This window comes from Mandrillus leucophaeus, unplaced genomic scaffold, assembly GCF_000951045.1.
Source record: "Mandrillus leucophaeus isolate KB7577 unplaced genomic scaffold, Mleu.le_1.0 Scaffold758, whole genome shotgun sequence".
Classification (NCBI taxonomy): Eukaryota; Metazoa; Chordata; class Mammalia; order Primates; family Cercopithecidae; genus Mandrillus; species Mandrillus leucophaeus.
This window is the reverse complement of record NW_012108230.1, coordinates 238,384-261,629: the sequence shown is the minus strand read 5'-3', so window position 1 is coordinate 261,629 and position 23,246 is coordinate 238,384. Positions and strand designations below refer to the sequence as shown.

At 35.3% G+C, this 23,246-nt stretch overlaps 1 long non-coding RNA gene across 1 annotated transcript; it reads left to right on the top strand.

The window, feature by feature from the left end:
- Positions 1-200: 200 nt before the first annotated feature.
- On the top strand, positions 201-3,595 carry LOC105529248. The gene is made up of 2 exons (XR_001004481.1): positions 201-1,462; positions 3,301-3,595. It is a non-coding gene; the product is annotated as an uncharacterized LOC105529248 (long non-coding RNA).
- Positions 3,596-23,246: the final 19,651 nt, after the last annotated feature.

Below are 23,246 nucleotides of genomic sequence, written 5' to 3'. Positions count from 1 at the left end.
ATACAAATCTAGGGGAAAAAATTGAGTTTGGTCATTATATTTGATTATATGGACAAAATAAACACATGGCATTATAAGAGAACTGCAGATGTTTAATTAGTCGATAAAACTTCTTAATTTTTGAGAGGTACTTGAAGTATTCCTTTAGCATTGATAAATTTATAGTAACTTTACAGTGTGTTTATTGACTATAATATTTAACAACTCTTTATGAACAATGAAAACTTTTTCATATTTTACTTGTGTCTGCATCTATCAGAGCTCTGAATCCAACTTAACTTTCCTTTTCTTAACTCATTCTTACACAGTTTATTGTTTTCTAAAGTGTTGCAGATAACACCTTGTTTGGACCATAAAATACTAATACTTAAGAGGAGGAACATTAATATATAGCTGTTCAAATTTTATGTCTAGATTTGATATCCTGAGAAAAATGTACAACTTTAATTAAAAATGTATGAAATTTCACATTAAAGGAAATCATGAGAGACCTGATAGCTAAGTCTAATACTCCATCATATGCTGGATCCCGTTAGAGTGACTAACTGTTCTGTTTAATCTTGAACTGACAAGCTTCCTGGGACATGGGACTTTCAGGGCTAAAACACGGACAGTCAGACTACACATACTGGTTCGGGAACACACACACACACACACACACACACACACACACACGCGAAAGAGGAAGGGAGAGAGAATGAATAAATTATAAAGCAAATGGCAAGTTATGACAAATAAGTGAATTGGTAAAGTGTATAAGGCTCTTCCTTGAACTAATTTGTGCAGCTTTTTGGGAGTTTGAAATTAATTTCAAATTTTTAAAAGTTAGGTAAACAAAAACTATGTAGATAAAAAATTGTTGAAGTAAGTACGAGATTCTATTTTGTCTGGCACCTAGAGTTGCTACCCAGACTTGCTCATGTCCTTTCTTGTTGCAGTCACACCACACTTCCTCTCTGTCCTTTCCCCATAACACATTCTTCAGCCTTCATTTCGTTCCAGAGAGAGTCTGTGCACTCTCATCCTAGTGAAAATTGCACATATTGACCAGGCTGATTGAAATACCCTTTCTAATCCTTTTACTGTGTCTCCCATTATCTAGTTAATTTTGATTAATATTTAGATCAGTTAACTTTTTTGCTTTCTTTAGAGCCTGTGAGAAACAATACTCCCAGATTAAGTCGAATCTTCCTATTACCATCTTTGTATGTGTCATGTAACCCTTACAACATTGTTAACATTTATTTTTTGTGATTACTTGATGGATGTCTGCCTTGTCCACTAGACCTGATGATTTTAAGTGTCAGAAATATGCCAGTATCCGTTCACCATTTTACCCTCTCTGTCCAGAACCGCATCAGACACATGGAAAGGATTCCACAAATAACTTGTTAAGTGAATGAATTCTGATTCACCTGGCTCAAAATTTCTTAAGAAATAATCATGCCATGCTTTTGCTCAGGTGAGACAGACTGAGGATTATGTATATCGATTAATTTACTTTTCTTCCAATTCAAAAATACAAATATGAGAATGTAAATATGTTCATATAACAGTTCATTATCATCTGATGTTCGTAATATTTTAGATAAATTTTTTTATTGTGAGTAGATACCACATGCAAAGCACAAGAGTGTTGAGATGTAATCAACTGGTGAACAAAAGTGCTTAGAACTATGTATTTGGTTTTAATTTTTACAGAATGATTTAAATAATGTCATATCTATCAGTAACTCTCTTGTTCTCTTTAGTGTATATCAAAACATTTTAGCCACAGATGAAAACTCAAGCAGAGCAATGATCACTTTTTTCAACTATTTCTCTCTTGACATGCGCTTTGTTTACCAACAGTGTCCTACATATTGTAACCCACATACATTCTGCTCTTTGCTTGCTTGCTTCTGCACTTTTGATGTTTTTCCTTCTGTTTGGAATGGCTTTATTTTTACTCTTTCTAATATCTATTAATTCTTTAATATTCATAATTCTTTTCCTTATCTCCTCTGTGAACATCCCAACAAGCACGCATACCCACCAGTCTGGGTTAGGTGCCTAGTTGTGTGTTCTCACAATCTTTGAATATTTTTAATTGAAATTGTTGTGGTATACGCACATTTTCTGTGAGTGACTTTCTCCCCTACTGAACTCAAAGAGCCTTGAGGGTGAATACTGCCTTATTCACAATTGTAAATCCAGTTCAGGTCCAGTCCCTGCTGTTTAGTGGGCACTCACTATAAATTTGATAAACTTCAACTAATCAGATCACACAGAGGCATGAGCCTGAAAATCAACAAACACATGTCTCTTAGTGGCCTCAATAAAAATAAATGTGACATAGATTGTGAGCCAAAAACCAAGCGCTGTCTTCATAGAAGAGTCCCTCAGGTCTTACAAACTCTTATTTTAGACACCATTTTTTAAAAAAGTGCTTGCTTATCTGATTTCCCAGCACACAGAAAATTAAAAGCAGCAATTTGGAGGCAGTAAAAGGCTGATGTTAGAGGCAGGCATTGTAACAAAAAAAAACTTCTAGTTGCTGACTGGAGGTTACACAAAGGTGATACCTAATGTAGAAATGAAACCCCTTTTTTTTCTTTTAGACTAAATTATGAAAATCAACCTCTGGTGTGTTCTTTTACTAGGGATAAATTAAACTGCAAATAAATTATTTTAAAAAGACAACTATAAAATCTCAATGTTTGAACATTACTCATATACTTCTAAATAACTTGTAAGAGGAAATACACAAAGCTGTACAAAACATCTTGAAATAATGAAAATATGACACATGAGAGATACTATTATAGATGTAGGTATATCAGAGCATAAAGAGAAATGTGTAGCCTTAAGTGCATCTGTTTGAAAATAGAACAAAGCTAGAAAAAAAACAGAAGTAAACTAGGAGGGAATAATAGATCAGAGATGAATAAAATAGCTAAGATAATAACTGATAACATGAAGAGAGCTGAATTTGTTTTTTTTTTGAAGCAGTCACTAAAATCAACTTATCTTTATTGATTAAGCTAGTAGTCGTTACATTGGCTGCAGATCCCTAGATACCACATATATGCAATAAAACTTTCCAAAAGAATAACTTTTTCTTAGTCATTCACTATTTATTTGGTACTTTCTTTGCATCCATGAATGTTTCAAAAGGTTCTGACTTCCAGGGACTTATGTTATTAAGGCAACAAAAGAAACAATTTTTAAAAAAGCAAAAACAAATATATAGCCACCAAACAAAAAACAATAAGAAAACACATCAGCTGAGGTTTTTGTTTTGTTTTGTTTTTTTGCAAGGGAGTGTGACCACAGTATCTGGGAATACTGCTAAAGAAGCAAGAACGCAAGTGAAGATTGAATTTGCAGATTAGGGATACGCTTTTTATAAACAGTAGATGAAAAAAGAATGTATAGTCAGGTAATGGAGACACCATTGAAATAGAAGAGATTTCAACATGCTTCAATATACTTTTCTAGAAAGATGTAGCTGTAGATAAGAAATATGAGGTCAAGGGAAATTTATTTCTCATCTCACATGGAGAACACTAAGAAGTGTTACAGGAAAGCGAAAATAAACATACGATCCAACAGAGTAAGTCCTTGAGAAGACAGAAAGGAGGAAGGGAACAGGACTGATGTTTTATGCTGCGTGGTTTAAATGTTCAGATTTTCATATTCATTTTTTTTACTTCTATGTTACTTACTCTCTAGAAAACTGAATTTGAAGACTTCTGGTAATGTCTGGATATGAAATTTATTTAGACACTGGTTAAGCAGGTTACCTATGGGTCAGGATATTGGAGCATATATATTTTGATTGTAAAGAATGTATTTCGATTTTAGGTATTTAGACTAAGTATATTTAGACTTCTAAGGTTTGACATGGGATAACAAATTTTTTCATTACCTATGTAAAAATACCAAATGATGTGACAAATATCCCAAACATAATACAAACCACTTTCAGAAAAAAAAAAAAAATTCTCAGCTGGGAGCTTTTTCCTGTAGCTTATTTTTCTATATCTGCCTCTACACCAGCCCCATTCTACAACTTTGCCATGTGATAATGAATATTACTAGTTAGTGTTGGGAGTGAGTAAACTGGGAAAGTATTTCAACTACATTTGACCGCATAAGCTACCTGGGCAAATTGTTCTCTGTGAGTTAAAGGTGAGTGGGGGCATTAACTTATTTCATTACACTGGGACGTGTCCTCTGTCAATACAATACTCTCAAACAATTTAATAATACAGGTTAGCCTAGTTCAAGATATATAGTGTTGGAGGCAGGGATCTCAGTAGCCTTAGAGCATAATCTCACATTACTGAAAGAATAAATTCCAAATAAACTAACATCATGTCAAAGGTTCCTGCAGCAAAGACCTGCATGTTCTGTCACTGTCTTATGTTCTAACACATTGCAATGCCTTAATGTTCCCAGGCATAAATGTCTGGAACTATTAAGATCCTCAACTTCTAAATATGTAGTTTTCTAAAGGTAAAACATACCTATTTTAAAATACAATTGCCATGAAAGGGAAATCTGCCATTTTTCACTTCTCTCTGCAAATTTTCCTAATTGTACAAACAATGGCTTGTCTCTTGCCCGTTTTTATTTTTTTTAACCAATAGGGTGATAGTTAGTGCTGATTTGCTAATGAGAGTATGGACTATGCTTGTTTTTCTTGCTTACTTATTAATACTGCCTATGTGTATTCCTTATTTGGATGATAAACTATATAGTCACTGTAACTACGGTGCTTTGCCCTAGAAGGCAACCCTGAGACACCCTCAGAGAGAAATAGAAGTGCTAAAATTGGTATTGCAAAAGTGAATGGCATTAATGGCTGGGTAATAAATCCTTTTGTTCAGGTTTCCCATTATTTACTTTCAACACAATGAAGGGAAAACCTAATAGAGTTGTCAGATGACAGATTATTAAAAATAATTTTGAAGATAGATAGCTATGTAATTTGGGGCATATAACTATTAAGAAGTGCAAAGAGCCGAGAAACCTTGCCATAATAAAACAGCTTCCATTACCATCTGTTTTTGTGATCACATTTTCTCGGCACCTACCTAAAAAAAAAAAAAAGAATGTAGGAATAAAATTGGTGAGTACTGTCTCATTCAAGTAACAAATACAGCAATACTTCATTTTGTTGTGCTTCACTTTATTGTGCTTTGCAGATACTGTGTTTTCTACAAATTGAAGGTTGGTGGCAACCCTGCACTGTACAAGTCTATTGACACCGTTTTTTCTATAGCATGTGTTTACTTTCTCTCTCTGATGCACTTTGGTAATTTTCACAATATTTTGAACTTTTTCATTATTATATCTATTATGGTAATGTGGGATCAGTGACATTTGGTGTTATGATTATGATTGTTTCAGGGAGACATGAATCCAGCCCATATAAAAAAGCAAACTTAATAGAAAAATATGTGTATTCCAACTGCTCCACTGGCCAGATAGTCACTAATCTCTCTCTTTTTTATTGGACCTCTTTATTCCCTGTACTGAAATTAAGCCTGTCAACTCTGTGGTAGTCTGTAAGTGTTCACGTGAAAGGTTCTCACTTTAAACCAAAAGCTAGAAATTATTAAACATTGTGAGAAAGTCGTGTCAGAAGCTTAAAACTAAGCCTCTTGAACCAGTTGGCCAAGTTGTGAATGGAAATAAAAGTTTCTTGAAGAGATTTAAAAGTCCTGTTCTGGTGAACCCATGAATTATAAGAAAGCAAAAAAGTCTTACTGATAGTAAAGGGAAAGTTTTAGTGGTCTGGACAGAAGATTGAACCAGCCACACCATGCCTTTATGCCAAAGCCTAATCCAAAGCAAAATCCTCAGTTCTATCCTCCTCAATTCTATGAATTATAGAATCGATCCCCCTCAATTCTATGAGGGCAGAAAGAGATGAGGAAGCTGCAGAAGAAAAGTCAGAAGCTAGCAGAGTTGGTTCATGAGGCTTAAGGAAAGAAACCATTTCCATAACGTAACAGCGCAAGGCGAACCAGCAAGTGCTGATGTAGAGGCTGCAGCAGGTTATTCAGAAAATCTAACAGATCATTGATAAAGGTGATGCACTAAACACTTTCTTTGGAATTTTAAATATTTCACTATGATACATATATGACAGTTGTATATGTTTATAGGGCACATGTGATGTTTTGGTATGGGCATACAATGTAATGATTGAACCAAGGTAACAAGTCTATCACTTCAAATATTTATCATTTCCTTGTGTTAGGAACATTCCAAATCTACTCTTTCAGATATTTTAAAATATACAATAAATTTCTGTTAATTATCGCCACCCTGTTGTACTACTGAATACTAGATTTAATTGACTCTACCTAACTGTACTTTTGTACTCATTAACCATCCCCACTTTATCCCATCCTTCCTACTATTCTTTCCAGCCTCTCATAATTATCATTTTACTTCCAATTTCTATGAGATTTTTTTTCTACTTCTCACATGAGTATGAAAACACATGATATTTGTCTGTCTGTGCCTGTCTTCTTTCATTTAACATAATGTTCTCCAGTTCCATCCATGTTATTGCAAATGAGAGAATTTAATTTTTTATGGTGAATAATATTCCATTGTGTATCTGGACCATATTTTCTTTTTCTCTTTTACCATTGATGAACACTTAGGTTGATTTCAAATCTTGGTTATTGTGAACAGTGCTGAAATCAACATGGAACTGAAGATATCTGTACAATACACTGATTTCCTTTCTTTTGGGTATGTACCCCATAGTAGAATTGCTGGATCATGTAGTAGTTCTAATTTTTAGTTCTTTGAGGAACCTCCATACTGTTCTCCAAGGTGGCTGTACTAATTTATATTCCCACCAACAACCTCTTTTCTACAAGAAGACTACTCCCCATTCTCCACATCCTTGTTAGCATTGGCTATTTTCCATGTTTTGGACAAAAGCCATTTTAACTGGGGTGAGATGATATCTCATTGTATAATAATTTTAATTTGCATTTCTCCGATTATTAGTGATGTTGAGCATTTCTTATATACTTGGTCATTTGTGTATCTTATTTTGAGAAATATCTATTCATATCTTTTGCCTATTTTTAATCTGATTATTTTCTATAGAGTTGTTTGAGCTCCTTATATATTCTAGTTATTAATTCCTTGTCAAATGGGTAGTTTGCAAATATTTTCTCCCATTAGGTGGGTGGTTTCACTTTGTTGATTGTTTCCTTTGCTATGCGGAAACTCTTTAGCTAAATGTGATCCCATTTTTCCATTTTTGCTTTGGTTGTTTGTGCTTTTGAGATCTTACTCAAAATCTTTGTAAAGACCGACATCCTGGAGTTAGCAGCCAATTTTCAATGTAGAGCGAAGCCTTTTATTGGGAAAAAAATGTCATCTAGGAATTTCCTACATAGGGAGAAATCAATGCCTGGCTTTAAAAACGTCAAAGATCAGGCTGACTCTCTTGTTAGTGACTAATGCAGGTGGTGACTTTAAGTTGAAGACAAAGCTCATGTATCATTCTGAAAATCCTAGAGACATTAAAAATTATGCTAAATCTACTCTGCCTATGCCCTATAAATGAATCAGCAAAGCCTGGATGATAGCATATCTGTTTACAGCATGGTTTGCTGAGTATTTCAAGCCCACGTTGAGACCTACTGCTCAGAAACAACTTTGTACCTGATTGCCCAAAAGCTTTGAAGGAAATACACAAAAAGATTCATGCTGTTTTCATGCCCACTAACAGAACATTCGTTCTACAGCCCATGGCTCAAGGAGTAATTCTGATCTTAAGGTGTTACTATTTGAGAAATAATTTTCAAAAGGCTGTAGCTGCCATAAATAGTGATTCCTTGACGGACATGGGCAAAATAAATTGAAAATCACATGATTGTTAGTATGTTGTATCAATAAAGTATTTTCAAATTAAGGTATGTACAGTTTTTTAGATACAATGCTATTGCACATTTAATAGACTATAGTATAGTGTAAACATAACTTTTATAAGCACTGGGAAACTGGGAAACTAAAACATTTGTGTGACTTGCTTTATTGTAATATTGGCTTTATTATAATGGTCTAAAATCAAACACACAATCTCTCCAAAGTATGCCTATAGTAGTTACACATGGACATGTGACAAAGCCCTATTAATATTATTAAGGGATTTATTTTAAGAAAATGTAAAATTATTGTAATAAACATTTAACAAAAATTTTAATATAATTATATTACTTTAATTCATTATGTGCTACTAATTGTAATGATAATTTTGGCTTTATACTAACAATTATTTTATATGGGAACTATACTGTATCATTTAAGACACTAAAGGGAAAATTTTAAATTTACTCTAGCATGGTATATCAAAATTTATTATTTAGGGTGTTTTATAAAAACTATCAGATTTACAGATTGTATTAGTGGAATATTGCAAATATGCAGAATTATTGTTGGTATCAAATACTGGAAGACATCTTTTATTCACACATAAGTTATAGTATATTTTGCTTTTTTGTGTACTCTTGAGCAACAACAAATTCAAAACACACTTTAGATAACTATAATTAGCATTTTGATTTTTATATCTTTACTGTTAAAATATATTAATATTAATTTTTAAAATTTCAATATTTTAATGCCAAATTTTCATGGATTTCAATTTTTGATATATTTTCTGATTCATTTTTATGAATTATCTAAAAATCAAAGTGATAATTTATTTCATTTTCTCTTAATTTCTGCTTTTGCTGTAATCTGAAAATGTTAGAATTTGCTTCTTAGTATCAGAGAAAAGTTATGCTATTTTATAAATTTGTAACGAATTTGTTTTGTATGGCAATTACATTTACCTCAAATTTCTCTCATTTTTAAAATATAAACATAAGTTTATATTTGGCAAAAGAAGTTACTCAACCTATATGCTTCCAAGCTAGAAGTCATTAATTCTTATTTTGTAGTTGATGTATAAAAACATTTTTCTAAGTTGTTATAAAAATTGTCCAGTTTCAAATCACCTTTCTGTCAGCCGGATCCCAAAGAATTCTTCTGTCTTCCATTTCACCAGACTCAAGGCAAAGTGTGATGGAAGAAAATTCAGAGGAAAGGAGAAAGGTCTTGAGTGATGTTTCCTTAGTTTCATAGTACATGACAAATATTTATTCCTTATTTGCATTATTCTTTATGACTATACCATGAACTACTGGCAAATTTTTAAATTTTAAAAAATTATATGTATATACACACACATAAAAATTTGCCACATAAATAGTGTATCTTTGAGAGCTCTCCAACTTCTTTCTGGATTGGGAATGCTACCACAGTAGAAAGCATTGAATTTCCACAAGATATACTGTGTTTGTATCAATAAAGATTGTGTTTTCACTGTCTAACTATATTCTTTTATAACTTGATAGTGTTTAAACATTCACCTGCCATTTCAATGGTATAATGCTTTCCAGAATTAATATATAGGGCTCACCTACCATAGATTTTCACTGAATAGGGTCCAGGAAGGCTTGTTGACAAATTTTGCTTTCTTCTTTTCTTTTTTCTTTTTTTTGAGATAGGGTCTCACTATGCTACTCAGACTGCACTCAAACTCCTGGGCCAAAGCAGTCCTCCTGCCTCAGCCTCCTGAGTTGCTGAAACTACAGGCACACACAAATGCAACCAACTTAATATATCTGAACAGAAATCAAGGACAGAATAAAAAGATCCAAGAGATAGAGTAAGCAATCTTTGATTAAAAGAATTAAAGCTTAAAGCCTACAGAATTCAAAGATTCTGCACTTTCAATTGACACTTGGCAATGGTGAAATATGATAGCTATCCATCCACATGCTTTTACTTTAATTCCTTTTAACTGAACTTGCAAGTTCAGTCAGTATTCATAAAAGAAATTTCACCTGAATAAATTTTTAAAAATAACTTAAAATACACTATTATGTAATCAAAAATGACATAATCTTAATAAAGTTGCTATTTTAGAATTCAAAGAAAATGCCACTCCAAATAAAAGTAAAAATCACATTTCAAAACACTTTCAGAAATTGTGATAAATCTAAGCCTTAAAATTTGTGTGAAAATTTATAATACTTGTCAGAAAGCAAAATTTTTAAGTAAGTCTACTAAATATATTTTATTATACATGATGTACTTAGAGGAAAAATTAAATAAATGCCCTGTCTTTGAGGCTCTTGCAATATAGTTGAGGAAAAAAATATGTTCTTATGGTGACATAAAAAAATTTGTAGTACAAAATAATTTAGAAATCCAATAAACACTCCAGATTTACTGTTAGAGATCTTTAAAAATATTAGGCATTGAACATTGCACTACTTGTAATGCTACGTTAATTATGAAAGCAGTATATTTGTGTATAATCTGCTACTGTAAGCTGTTATTACAAGTTTTTACATTTTTATTAATGAGATATTGACAAAACGCATTGATTCTTGAAACTTTTCAAGACATTGAAATTGTTAAAATCCAACTTGTATAACTGAGGCAAAAAAAGTCAAATATATTGAATAGTTAACGGTTTATCTAAAATCCAAATTTAACTGTTCAAACATTTGCTCAATCTGCAACCTTACTCTAGTTTCTGAAGAAATTGATAAATGTGTATATATGTATATATATCGTAAACAAAATACAGCATCCTTGTCTTTTCAAATTAATGATAGAGATAATTTCATATTGATATCATTTTGCTTCATTATTTATTATATAGCATGCTGTAGCATTTACAGAACTCTATTTGAAGATTTCTCTACTAAAAGCCATCTTGGTTTTGCAGATATTGTGCAATCACACGTAAAGAAAAATCTGACAGTATATACTTTCATATGTTCCTTTGGGTGTATGGACAAACATCTTTCAAGAGTAAATACCAAAAAGGGAAGTCTTATGTCAAAATTCAGGCATATTTTATTTGAAAAAATACTGATTTTTCTATCATAATGTTTATCCAATATGTACTAATGATTACATGTTCAGTCTGGTTTTATTTTGAATTTTGATAGTAAAAAGTAATAACTTGAAAATTTTTTTTTCTGATCCATGATGCAAATCATCTTTTCAGATTTTACTCATTTATATTTGGTTTGACTATGCATCTATTAAGTTTTTTAATTTTTAATTTTTGGTAAATTTTTAATATGTTGTGTAAATACTTGTTTTAAACATAGCTAATTTCTTCCAATCTGCCTCTTGATATGTAACTTTATGGCACTATCCTTTGCCTTACAGATGTTTAACTATTAATGTCATAAAATCTAGCAGTACTTATTTTTATATATTTTTTACACTATCTTGAGAAAGAAGATGTCTGTGATACGCTGACTAATAATGCCCAAGATCTCCATTTCCTAATATGTTAATTTAATTGGCAAAAGAGATTTTGCAAATTTGACTAAATTAAGGATCTTGAATTGTAAAGATATCCTGAATTATGGTCCTATGTAATGACAAGGGTCTTTATAAGAGAGAAGACAGTCTGAAAACATAGCAGAGAGAGATTTGAAGATGCTGCACTGATGGCTTTAAACAAAGATTGTTGTGGTCTTAATGGTTGTGTCTTTTTCAAAATGTATCCAATGCAACGTATTAGGAAGTAGGACCTTTGGGAGGTCATTAGATGATGAGGATAGTGCCTTTTTAGACCCCAGAGAGATGCCTTGCTTTTTCCACCAAAAGAAGCCGCAGCTAAAGGCAATATTATGAACCAGAATGTAGGCCCCTGCCAGATACTGAAATATTTTCATGCCTTGATCTTGGACTTCTCAATTTCCAGAACTGTGAGAAATAAATTTTTGTTGTTCATAAGTTTATGGTATTTTATCATAGCAGTCCAAATGGACTAAGACAAAAGTGGAGAAAGGTGCCATGAGACAAGAAATGCTGCTATGGAAGTTGGGAAAGGCAAGGAAACAGATTACTTCCTAGAGCCTGAGAAAAGAGTGAAGCCCTGCAGGTACCTTGATTTCAGACTAACAGAACCCACTTTGAACTTTGGCCAATAAAATGATAAAAGAATAAATGTGTGTTACTTTCAGTCATCAAATTGGTGAAGTAATTGTTACAGCAGCAATAGACGTCTAATGCAAAAGGTATTCCAAATTGTTAGCTTTTTCTTATATATTCAATTAACAGTTCTGTAGTTTTTTGTTTAACCCATTTAAACCAGTTGCCAGTTTTGTAGCCAACATGTTTTTGTAGCCTATATTTTTTGAAATAAATGGCCGTTGCTGCATTATTATTAAAAATGCCTTTACTTCTCTGAATTTATTTTCCACTGTTTAATTAATATGTATTTATAATAAAGTTTCCAGATTTTTTCCACTATGCCTTAGTTCTATTATGACAATTATATTATTGTGATAATATATTTTATAAATTTTTTTGTTATTTGGTAAGACAAAATTTTCCTTTTTTGTCTTTTAAATATAATCGAAAATATTCTGGTACACTTATTCCAGAAACCCAAAAGTAACTTTCATATCAATTATTTAAAAATTCTTATTAGAACAATAATTATGAGGATTTCTTAAACTCTTTTTCAAAGGGAAAAATATTTGTCCTTTTCAATTTTTAGAATGACCATCAAAACTTCAGGCACTGCAGTTTTTGTTTTGTTTCTTTTTGTTTTGTTTTCTTTTGTTTACTTTCTACTTTTGGAACTCATATTCACTAATCATTAGAGCCCTGATTTAATTGGCAGTCTTCTGAGTTTTTAAAATTATATTTTAACTTCTGAAATCTTCGTACGTTTGTTAAATACTTTATAAGACCAATTGACATTTTTAAAAATATGATCATTTTTTGAACACATATCTCTGGCAAAGTCACATCCAGCTGGGCTTATGGCTCCTTGTGCGGATGACTGACCAGGCTGAGAGCAGAGGTGTTAGCATTCAGGCCTCCCTTGTGAAGACTTTGCTTTGCTGCTATGTCTTTCTCTTGATTTTCCTCTTCTAAATATATTTAACAGCTTCTGTTACACAGAAAATTTATTTAATTGACTTAGAGTGTGTATATTAAGCATTCATACTTGTAGCACATATTTTGCTTTAGTGCATCTTTTTATTTCATTTCATGAGATATTTGTGTGGATAACACATTTCAGCAAGTTCTCAATTTGCATTTTTTAATTTTTAATTTTTGTAGGTACACACTAGGTGTATAAATGTATGGCATACATGAGATGCTTTGATACAGGCATGCAATATATAATAATCATATCATGGAAAATGGGATATCCATCCCCTCAAGCATTCACTTTTTGTGTTACAAAAAAAATCCAATTGTACTATTTCAGTTATTTTATATGTACAGTTAAGTTATTACTGACTATAGTTACCTTTTGGTACTACCAAATACTAGGTCTTATTCTATTTTTTTGCGCCATTAACCATACCCACGGCTCCCCACTCCCCCACTAACTTTGCCAGCCTCTGTTAACCATCCTTCTACTCTGTCTCCATGAGTTCAATTGTTTTGATTTTTATTAGACTCCACAAATAAGTGAGAGCATGTGATGTTTGTCTTTCTATACCTTGCTTATTTTAACCTTTTTCATCCATGTTGTTACAAGTTACAGGATCTCATTCATTTTATGGCTGAATAGTACTGATTACATATATGTACATTTTGTTTATCAGTTCATCTGTTGATGGGTACTCATGTTGGTTCCAAATCCTGGGTATTGTGAACAGTGCTACAACAAATGTGGGAGTACAGATGTCTCTTCGATACACTGGTTTCATTTCTTTTGGATATATAGCCATAGTGAGATTTCTGGATTGCATGGTAGCTCTATTTTTAGGTTTGTTTTCTTTGTTGTTCTGCTAATTTACAATCCCATCAACAATGTACGAGGATTCTCTTATATCCACAATGTCACCAGCATTTGTTGTTGCCTAACTTTTGGATAAAAGCCATTTAACTCTGTTGAGATGATACCTCATTGTAGTTTTGATTTTCATTTATCTGATGAACAATGATGTTGAGCACCTTTTCATATGCCTGTTTGCTATTTGTTTGTATTCTCTTGAGAAAAGTCTATTGAAATATTTTGCCATTTTAAAATCAGATTATTAGATAATTTTCTATAGAGTTGTTTAAGCTCCTTATATATTTTCATTATTAATCTGTTGTCAGATAGGTAGTTTGCAAATATTTTCTCTCATTCTGTGGGTTGTCCTTTCATTTTATTGGTTCTTCCCTTTGCTGTGTAGAAGCTTTTTGACTTGATGTGATCCCACTTGTCTGCTTTTGCTTTGGTTGCCTATGCTTGTGGGGTATATCTCAAAATTTCACCTAAGACCAATGTCCTTGGGATGTTCCCCAGTGTTTTATTGTAGTAAGTTTCGCCATTTGAAGTCTTAGATTTAAATATTTAATCAATTTTGATTTTGTACATGAACAGAGATAGGAGTCTAGTTGCACTCTTCTGTGTGTGGATACCCAATTCTCCCAGGCCTCTTTATTGAAGAAACTCTTTTCCTCAGTGTGTGATCTTGGTATCTTTACCAAAGACGAATTCACTGTAGGTATGTAGATTTGTTTCTGAGGTCTATTCCGTTCCACTTGTCTATATATCTGTTTTTAACCCAGTATCATGCTCTTTTGGTTACTATAGTTCTGCAGTATAATTTAAACTCAGGTAATGTGATTCCTCCAGTTTTGTTCTTTCTCAGGATAGCTTTGGCTATTCTGGGTCTTTTGTGGTTTCATATACATTTTAGAATGTTTTCTTCTGTTTCTGTGAGTAATGTCATTGGTATTTTGATAGGGGTTGCATTGAGTCTGTAGATTGCTTTGGGTAGCATGGACATTTTAACAATATTCTTCCAATTCATGGGCATGTAATATCTTTCCATTTTTTGTGTATTCTATTCAGCCTCTTTTATCAGTGTTTTATAATTTTCATTGTGGAGGTTTTTACTTCTTTGGTTTGATTGCTAGATATTTAATTCTATTTGTGGCTATTGTGAATTGGATTAGTTTTATAGACTTATTTTAGATTGTTCGCTGTTGGCATAGAGAAATGCAAATTTTTATATGTTGATGTTGTAGTCTGCACTTTACTAAATTTGTTTATCCTAGTATAAGTTGGTGTAGTTTTCAGCTTTTTCCCAAATATAAGACCATATTATCTGCAAACAAGAATAATTTGACTTCTAACATCCTAATTTTAATGTTCCTTATTTCTTTCTCTTATCTCATTGCTCTAGCTAGGAACTGTAGTATGATGTTGAGTAACAGTGGTGAACATGGGCATCCTTGTCATGTTCCAGATATTAGAGGAAAAGCTTTTAGCTATTCCCAATTAAGTATGATATTGACAGCAACAGGAAACAGACAGATTCCTAGGAGACAGGGATGGGTCACTGGTGAAACTCAATCTTCAAACCATGGACAGTTTAAAGCCTGAAAACTGAACTGCCATTTCTGGATAGAGTCCACAACCAAGAGTGAGAACTTCCATCCCCATCATACACTCTCGATTGGTTAACAGGCATCATTCAGAAGAAATCAATCAAAATGGTGCTTTTTCCAAGCCCACCCATGGACCAATCAGCATGCACTCCCCTACTCTGAGCACACAAAACCCCCAAACTCAGGCTCACAGACAGCTCCTCATTTTCAGGTCCCCTCTTGAAGCTGAGAGTTTGCTTTCTGTCACTCAATAAAATTCTACCCTGCCTTACTTGCTCTCCATTGTCCACATACCTTATTCTTCTTGGTCAGGGGGCAAGAACCCAGAACTCACCAAACTGTGAGAGCAGAAGAGCTGAAATGTTCCTGATTGCTGAGCTGTGATCTGTGGGAGTAAAAAAGATGTAACACTTCCCCCTGCACACTGAATGACAGGAGAGAAGTAACCACTGGATGCCACCCCCTCCTGCTTGCCAAACTTTGGGAGTAAAAAAGCCATAACATTCCTGGGGGCTTGTCCAGGATCTTCAGAAGGGTAAGTAAGAAAGGACTTATGACTCTACTTCCATTCTGAGGCTTCTTGTCTTCAGATATTTTTCCTGAAGGCAGATAAAACACCAGGTCTCTGTCAGCCAGTTAAGACTGGATAGCATGGCTGCCAGACTACAAGACTCAGAGGACCAGCTTGCTGGGGAGGACTTTGTCAATTCTCCTTCAACTTTGGGTGTTGGGAATGTTGGCTGTGTTCCAATCCAGTGTCCCTTCATGAAAGTCTAGCCATCACTTGGGAATAGAACAATGTGCAGGGGCAACTGAAAGCATCTGGCCAGGGCCACAGCTTGGTGTGACCTGAAGCCCCTAGATTGACTCCAGTTCCTGACAGTCCATTTAGGTGTTCAAATAAAGACTTCTAGTCTTTCCTATATCATTTTCTTTCTTTGGAGACTGTCGTGGCTGCTATTCCCTCTTTATATTCAATGTTACAGGTTTTCTTGCAACCCAAATAAATAATATTACTTGCGTAGAATGACCACTTGGCTGAGTCATAAGGAGTGTATTCCAGAACAACACTGTTTCTATTTATTCTTAGAAAAAGGAGGATGAGATGATTAGGAGAGTTTTCTTTTCCCTGTTTAAAAAAAAAAAAAAATTAGTATAAGGCAAGAGGCTGTTTCCTCCAGGTCTCTTCCTTCCTCTGTATTTTAGGGCTTTTTGTTTGTTTTTTTTTGTTTTCACCATATCAGGAGTCAACATATCTTGTGAATACAAAGAGCTTTTCTATGTGAGGGATTCATTTTTTCTTTTTGGGAGGCATCTTATTAGACTAGGTCCCCAATTCTCAAGACTCCTTTTTTTTTTCCCTTTTTTCGAGGATGATTTGGTTCCACAACTTCACCTTAGCATTACTCCAGTGTATTTTCCAAGGTTCAGTTTGGAGCCCTAAAAGGCAAACTAGGTATGTGGGACCCAGAGCCAGTGGAAAGCTAGGGTACAGCACAGGTAAGCATAACTAACTATCCCTGCTGACCAGGCCTTCCTGTTTCATGGGTAGAGGACTTGCTTGGTCCATGGCATAGATGAGGTCTAGGGAACCCACAGGTTACTAACAGGAGAAGATCAAGGTGTGGATAGGTAAGTGTGACGATCCCTACTTGTGGACCCTCTTGATCCATGGTTGGAGATCACACTTGCATCCATTGGTGATGCCTGTGATGGCCACAATGACTTGGATAAATATGGAGAGAAGAAAGAGGAACGTCTTTTTTCCTCTCTCACATACCTTGGGATTTATCAGGAAAACAGGAACTAAGGGATGACTTTTCCCCCTTTCTTTCCAGATGGGTAACAAGCCATCTTCAGCCTGCACTCCACTCAAGTGCACCCTGAATCACTGGAACTCTTTTGAACCTCAGACACTGGAAAAAAAAAAAAGGCCTTGTGTTCCCTTGCACATGGACTTGGCTAGATTATAAACTGTAGGACAGAGAAGTTTCGCCTCTGGAGGGAAGTATTTTAATACTATCCTGCAGCTGGACCTTTCCTGTAAAAATGGGGGTAAATGGTCCAAGGTCCCATATGTGCAGGCTTTCTTTGCCTTGCAGGATAATCTGAACTTTGCCAACATTGTAGGATTAATCTAGACCTCCTGGTGGTCATCTCAGGAACAGCTGCAAAAAGCAATCTGAAGAAATTATGGAAGCAAACGCCAGTGGTGCCTCCAGCGAGCAAGTCAGCTCCCCTTGTTCTTGTGCTCCCTCTTCTTGTGCTCCCTCTTCAGGTTCTCTTTCCAGCTTATCCAATCCTAAAAATTCTTGTAGGTGGGTCCCAGCCTCACTTATGCCCCTACAAGGGATGCCTCATGAATATGGTCACCTTTTCTCTATAGGACTGAAGACAAATTGAGGGAGATCTTGAAAACCTTTTACACGACCCTGGCAGTTATATAGAGGCTTTCCAGAACTTAATCTGAATATTTAAACTCTCCTGGAAGGGTGTTATGTTCGTTTTTAACCAAACACTGTCTGCTGCTGAGAAGCAGACAGCCCTGCAAGTGGCAGAGAAGTTGGGATGAGCTTTTATTTTATATAGTGCCAAAGAAGAGGAAGAGCCTTATCCAGTTGGAAAAGCAGCAGTATCATTGGAGAGCCCTGAATGGGACCCTGATGATGACAAGGTATATTGGAGGAGGAAACACTTTCAGATGTGCATATTGGAGGGCTTACAAAGGACTGGAACTGAACCTCTCAATCACTCCTAACTATCCATGATAGACCAGGGGTCAGAAGAATCCCACTGCCTTCCTGGAATGGCTGAGAGACCTTGGTAAAGCACACCTATCTATTTCCTGACTTAGTTGAAGTATAAGTAATTTTAAAGGATAAGTTTATTACTCAGGAACCCCCTGGTATCAGGAGGAAGCTGCAGAAACAGGCTACAGGACCAGACTGTACTTTAGAGAACCTCTTGAAAGTGGCCACCTTGATCTTTTGCAATGGGAATCAGGAGGAGGCTCAAGAGAGAGGAGACACAAGAAAAAGGCATCAGCTCTAATGGCCACCTTTTGGGCTTACAAACCCTAGAATCCCCAAGAGGCACCTGTTAACTGCTACAAAAGACACTTTAAGAAGAACTTCCTACACACTTTGACCCTGTACAATCTGTGGAGGGGACAACTGGAGGGTGGACAGTCCCAAGAGATGCAGGTCATCAACTCCAGAGCCACTATCCCAAATGCCTTCATCAGGACTGATGGGTCCCAGGGCTGCTCTCCCTAGCTCCGATGGCTCAGACCACCATCACCATCCAGGAACCTGGGTGATTCTGGAGGTCAAAAAGAAGGTGGACTTCCTCCTGTGTACTGGAGCAGCCATTTCTATTCCCTCCAATCCATGCCTCCCCTCCTCCTCTAGCATCACCCTGAGGAGGCATTTCAGGAAAGCCTTAACCGAATAATTTTTCCAACCCCTTATTATAGCTGAAGAGACCTCTGGTTTCCTCATGCTATTTTGATCATGCCTAAAAGCCCAACTCCTATGCCGTGAAAAGATAGCTTTTATGAAAACTACCCTTCTTACGGCTCCAAGATTTCTTTGTCTCACCTTGTTGGAGACCAATATTAATCCAGAAGGTTAGGCAAATAAAGGGAAAATTGGTTGAGCCATAACTGCCATACTGGTCCACATGTGCTTAAGGATCCTACCTCCTCCTTTAACCGGAGACAAAATCCCTTAAAGTCAGAGGTAGGAAGGGATGGCTACAATCAGAGGATTGCAAACTTTATCTACCAGCTTCCATCCAATGTAAAGATTTTAAAATCACCAAGCCTTCCACCTAGGAAAGAATAAAGCCTGTCAATTGGCCCAATGGTTGTTCTCAGGTAAAAATCTGCTAAAAATGGTCAAACAGGCCATTAATGCTTGTGAGACTTGCCTCAAAAATAATCCCAACTCAACAAATTCTTCTCCCTAGAACCTAAAGAATGGGATGCTATCAACTGGCAGATGGATTTCACTCATATGCCAAAGATAAGGTACATCCTGTACCTCCTGGGATGGGTAAAACCTTCACTAACTGGGTAACTGCATTTCCATGTTGGACAAAGAAAGCCTATGAAGTAATAAAAGTACTGATTAATGAGATAATTCCTTGCTTTGGACTTCCTAAGCACCTCCAGTGCAATAATGGCTCCTCGTTCAAGGCAGCTGTCACCCAGGGAGTCTCAAAGGCACTCGGCATACAAATGATCATTGTGCTTAGAAACCACAATCCTCAGGAAAAGTAGAAAAGACAGATAATATTATCAAAAGGCATCTCAGAAAACTGTCTCAAGAGACTCATGTCCCCTGGATTACTCTTCTCCCATGGCCCTACTATATTTTAGAAACACCCCTTCGAAGCTAGGTTTAATTCTTTTCCACATGATGTGTGGATGACCTTTTCTCACCAATGATTTCTTGTTAGACAAAGAAACCTCTGATTTGATTAAACATGTAACTTTTGGCCCATTTCCAACAAGAACAACTCTCAGAGGCCCAACCTTATGAACTAGGACTACTTCTATTCAACCCAGGGGACTTAGTACTAATAAAGGCTCTTCATTCTCTTTCTCCTTTCTAGAACTGGATTGGGAGAAAGCTTAGACTCTACTTCTCTCTACAACTTTTGTAGTGAAAGTCACTGGAATAGGTTTTTGAATTCATTATACTCAAGGGCTTGGGAACTGACAGAATTACCTCTGTTCACCCAGAAGACTGACTGAAGCAAAATGTGAAAAAATCGGACGCCTCAAGCTAGAGATTATAAAAGATATGTGTGAATAATTAACCTTCCATGGATATCTTCTTTATACTCTTGATTATACGTGACGTCCTTGTCTCTTTTCTGTTCTTCACTATAAGGTGTCTCCCCCATATAAAATTTAATTTCTTTCACAAGGGTGAAACAGCTCCGGCCACAACTTTGTTTGCAGAATGATTAGTATATTTTACTTCTTATTTCTGTTATCTCTGGCACTAGTTTTTTGCCCCTCTTTGTATAATACCCACATTAGTTGTATGTATACTTAACCTCCTTGTAAAATTTGTTTCCGTTTAACTGGGGTCCCTTAGGCCTCTAAGAGAGATCTGACTGCCAGTTTCCCAAAACACCACCACCTGTTAGCATGAAGCAGTTAAAGCAGTCATCATCCTAACCTAATGACAGTGAGATGTACTTGGAGCGGGGGTTAATAGGGACAGGAAACAGATTTCTGGGCAGACAGGGTAAGGTCCCTGGTGAAATCTGACCATCAAGCCAAGAACAATTTAAAACCTGTAAACAGAGCTGCCAGTTCTGAATAGGGTCTACTTCCATCCCCATCTTACCCACTCTCTCTTGATTGGTTCCTTCTGAATGATGCCTGTTAATGAATCAAATGCTGTATTTTTTTTTTCCCCCAAGCCCACCCATGGGCCCGTCAGCATGCACTTCTTATTTGTAAGCTTATTACAATCCCGGACTCAGCCTCACAGATGGCTACTCACTTTCAGGTCCCTTTTGCAGCAGTGAGCTTGCTTTCTGTTGCTCAATGAAATTATGCTCTGCCTTACTCACTGTCTGGTGTCTGTCTACCTTATTCCTCTTGGTCTTAGGACACAAATTTGGAAATTGTTGAATTGTAGGAGTGAAAAAGTAATTCTCCTGCTCACCAAGCTGCAGGTGATGGGAGTAAAAGAGCTGTAACACTTCCTCTTGCTCACCAAACAAGAGGAGGAAAGTGGTCAGTGGGCCCCACTTCCTTTCACTTGCTGAACTATGGGAGTGAAAAAGCCACAATACTAGCTGCCATATATGGGCCTGTGGGCCTGTTATATACGGCTTTTACTGTTTTTAGGTATGTTCCTTCTATACACAGTATTTTTAGGGTTTTTAATCATGAAGAGGTGTTGAAATTTATCAAATGCTTTTTCAGCACTAATTGAAATAAATATGTAGTTTTTGTTCTTCATTCTATTGATACGATGTATGACATTGATTTATTTGCATATGCTGAACCATCCTTGCATCCCTAGGATAAATCCCACTTGATCATGATGAATGACTTTTTCAATGTACTTTGTTAGTATTTTGTTGAGGAATTTTGCATCAATATTCATCAGAGATATTGTCCTACAGTTTTCTTTTTTTTTCTTGAGGTATCTTTGTCTAGTGTTGGTATCAGAATAATTGTGGCCTCACAGATTGGTTTTGAATGTATTCCTTTCTCCTCTACTTGCAGAATAGTTTGAATAGGGTTGGTATTTGTTCTTCATATCGTTGGTAGAATTCAACAGTGAAGCTCTCAGGTCCCAGATTTTTCTTTATTGGGAGACATTTCAATTACAGTTTTGATCTTGTTATTCATTATTTGTCTGTTCAATTTTGAATTTATTCATGGTTCAATCTTGGTAGGTGAGATGTGTCTAGGAATTATTCCATTTCTTCTAGATTTTCTGATTTATTGGCATATACTTGCTCATATTATTCAATGATCCTCTGAATTTCTTCAGTATCAGTTGTAATGCCTCTCTTTTTCATCTGTAATTTTATTTGGATCATCTTGTTCTTCGCTAGTCTGACTAAAGGTTTGTCAGTTTTGTTTATCTTTTCAAACAACAAACTACTTTCCTTGGTCTTTTGAATTGTTTCCTTCATTTTAAATTCACATATTTATTTCTGCTCTGCTCTTCATTATTTATTTTCTTCTACCAATTTGGGGTTTGGTCTGCTCTTGCTCTTTAAGATGCATCATTAGGTTATCTATTTGAGATTTTTTTCTTTTTTGTGGACATTTATACATTTATAGCTATAAATTTACTTCTTAGTCTGTTTTCAGTATATCCCATAGGCCTTGGTATATTTAGTTTCCATTATCATGTGTTCCAAAAAATGTTTCAATTTTCTGCTTAATTTATTCATTGACCCACTGGTTATTTCAGAGCATATAGTTTAATTTCCATGAGTTTGCATAGTTTCCAAATTTCCTCGTTACTGATTTCTAGTTTTATTCCATTGTGCTCAGAGAAGATGCTTGATTTGACTTCAGTTTTTTTGAATGTTTTAAGACTTGTTTTGTGACCTAAAATATGGTGTATCCTCAAGAATAATTCATGTGCTGAGGAGAAGAATATGTATTCTACATCTGCTGAATGAAATGCTCTGTAAATATCTATTAGGTCCATTTGTTCTGCAGTGCAGATTAAATCTGATATTTCTATGCTGATTTTCTGCCAGAAGATCTGTCCATAAATGAAAGTGGGCTGTTGAAGTCTTCAGCTATTATTATATTGAGGTCTGTATTAGTCTGTTCTCATGCTGCTAATAAAGACATACCTGAGACTGGGTAATTTATAAATGAAAGAGGTTTAGTTGACTCACAATTCCACATGGCTGCGGAGGCCTCAAAATTGTGGTGGAAAGCAAAGGGGAAGCAAGTCATGTCTTACATGGCAACAGGCAAGAGACAATGAGAGCCAAGTGAAAGGGAAAATCCCTTATAAAACCATCGGATCTCATGAGATTTATTCACTACCATGAGAACAGTATGGGGAATCCGCTCCTATGATTCAATTATCACCCACTAGGTCCTTCCCACAACATGTGGGAATTATGGGAATTCGAGATGACATTTGGGTGGGGATACAGCCAAACAATATAAAGCGCTCTCTTTTTAGTTCTAATATTTTATTTATATATCTGGGTGCTCCAGCACTGGATGTATATATATTTAACATTGTTATAACCTCTTGCTAAATTGACTGCTTTATCATTATATAATG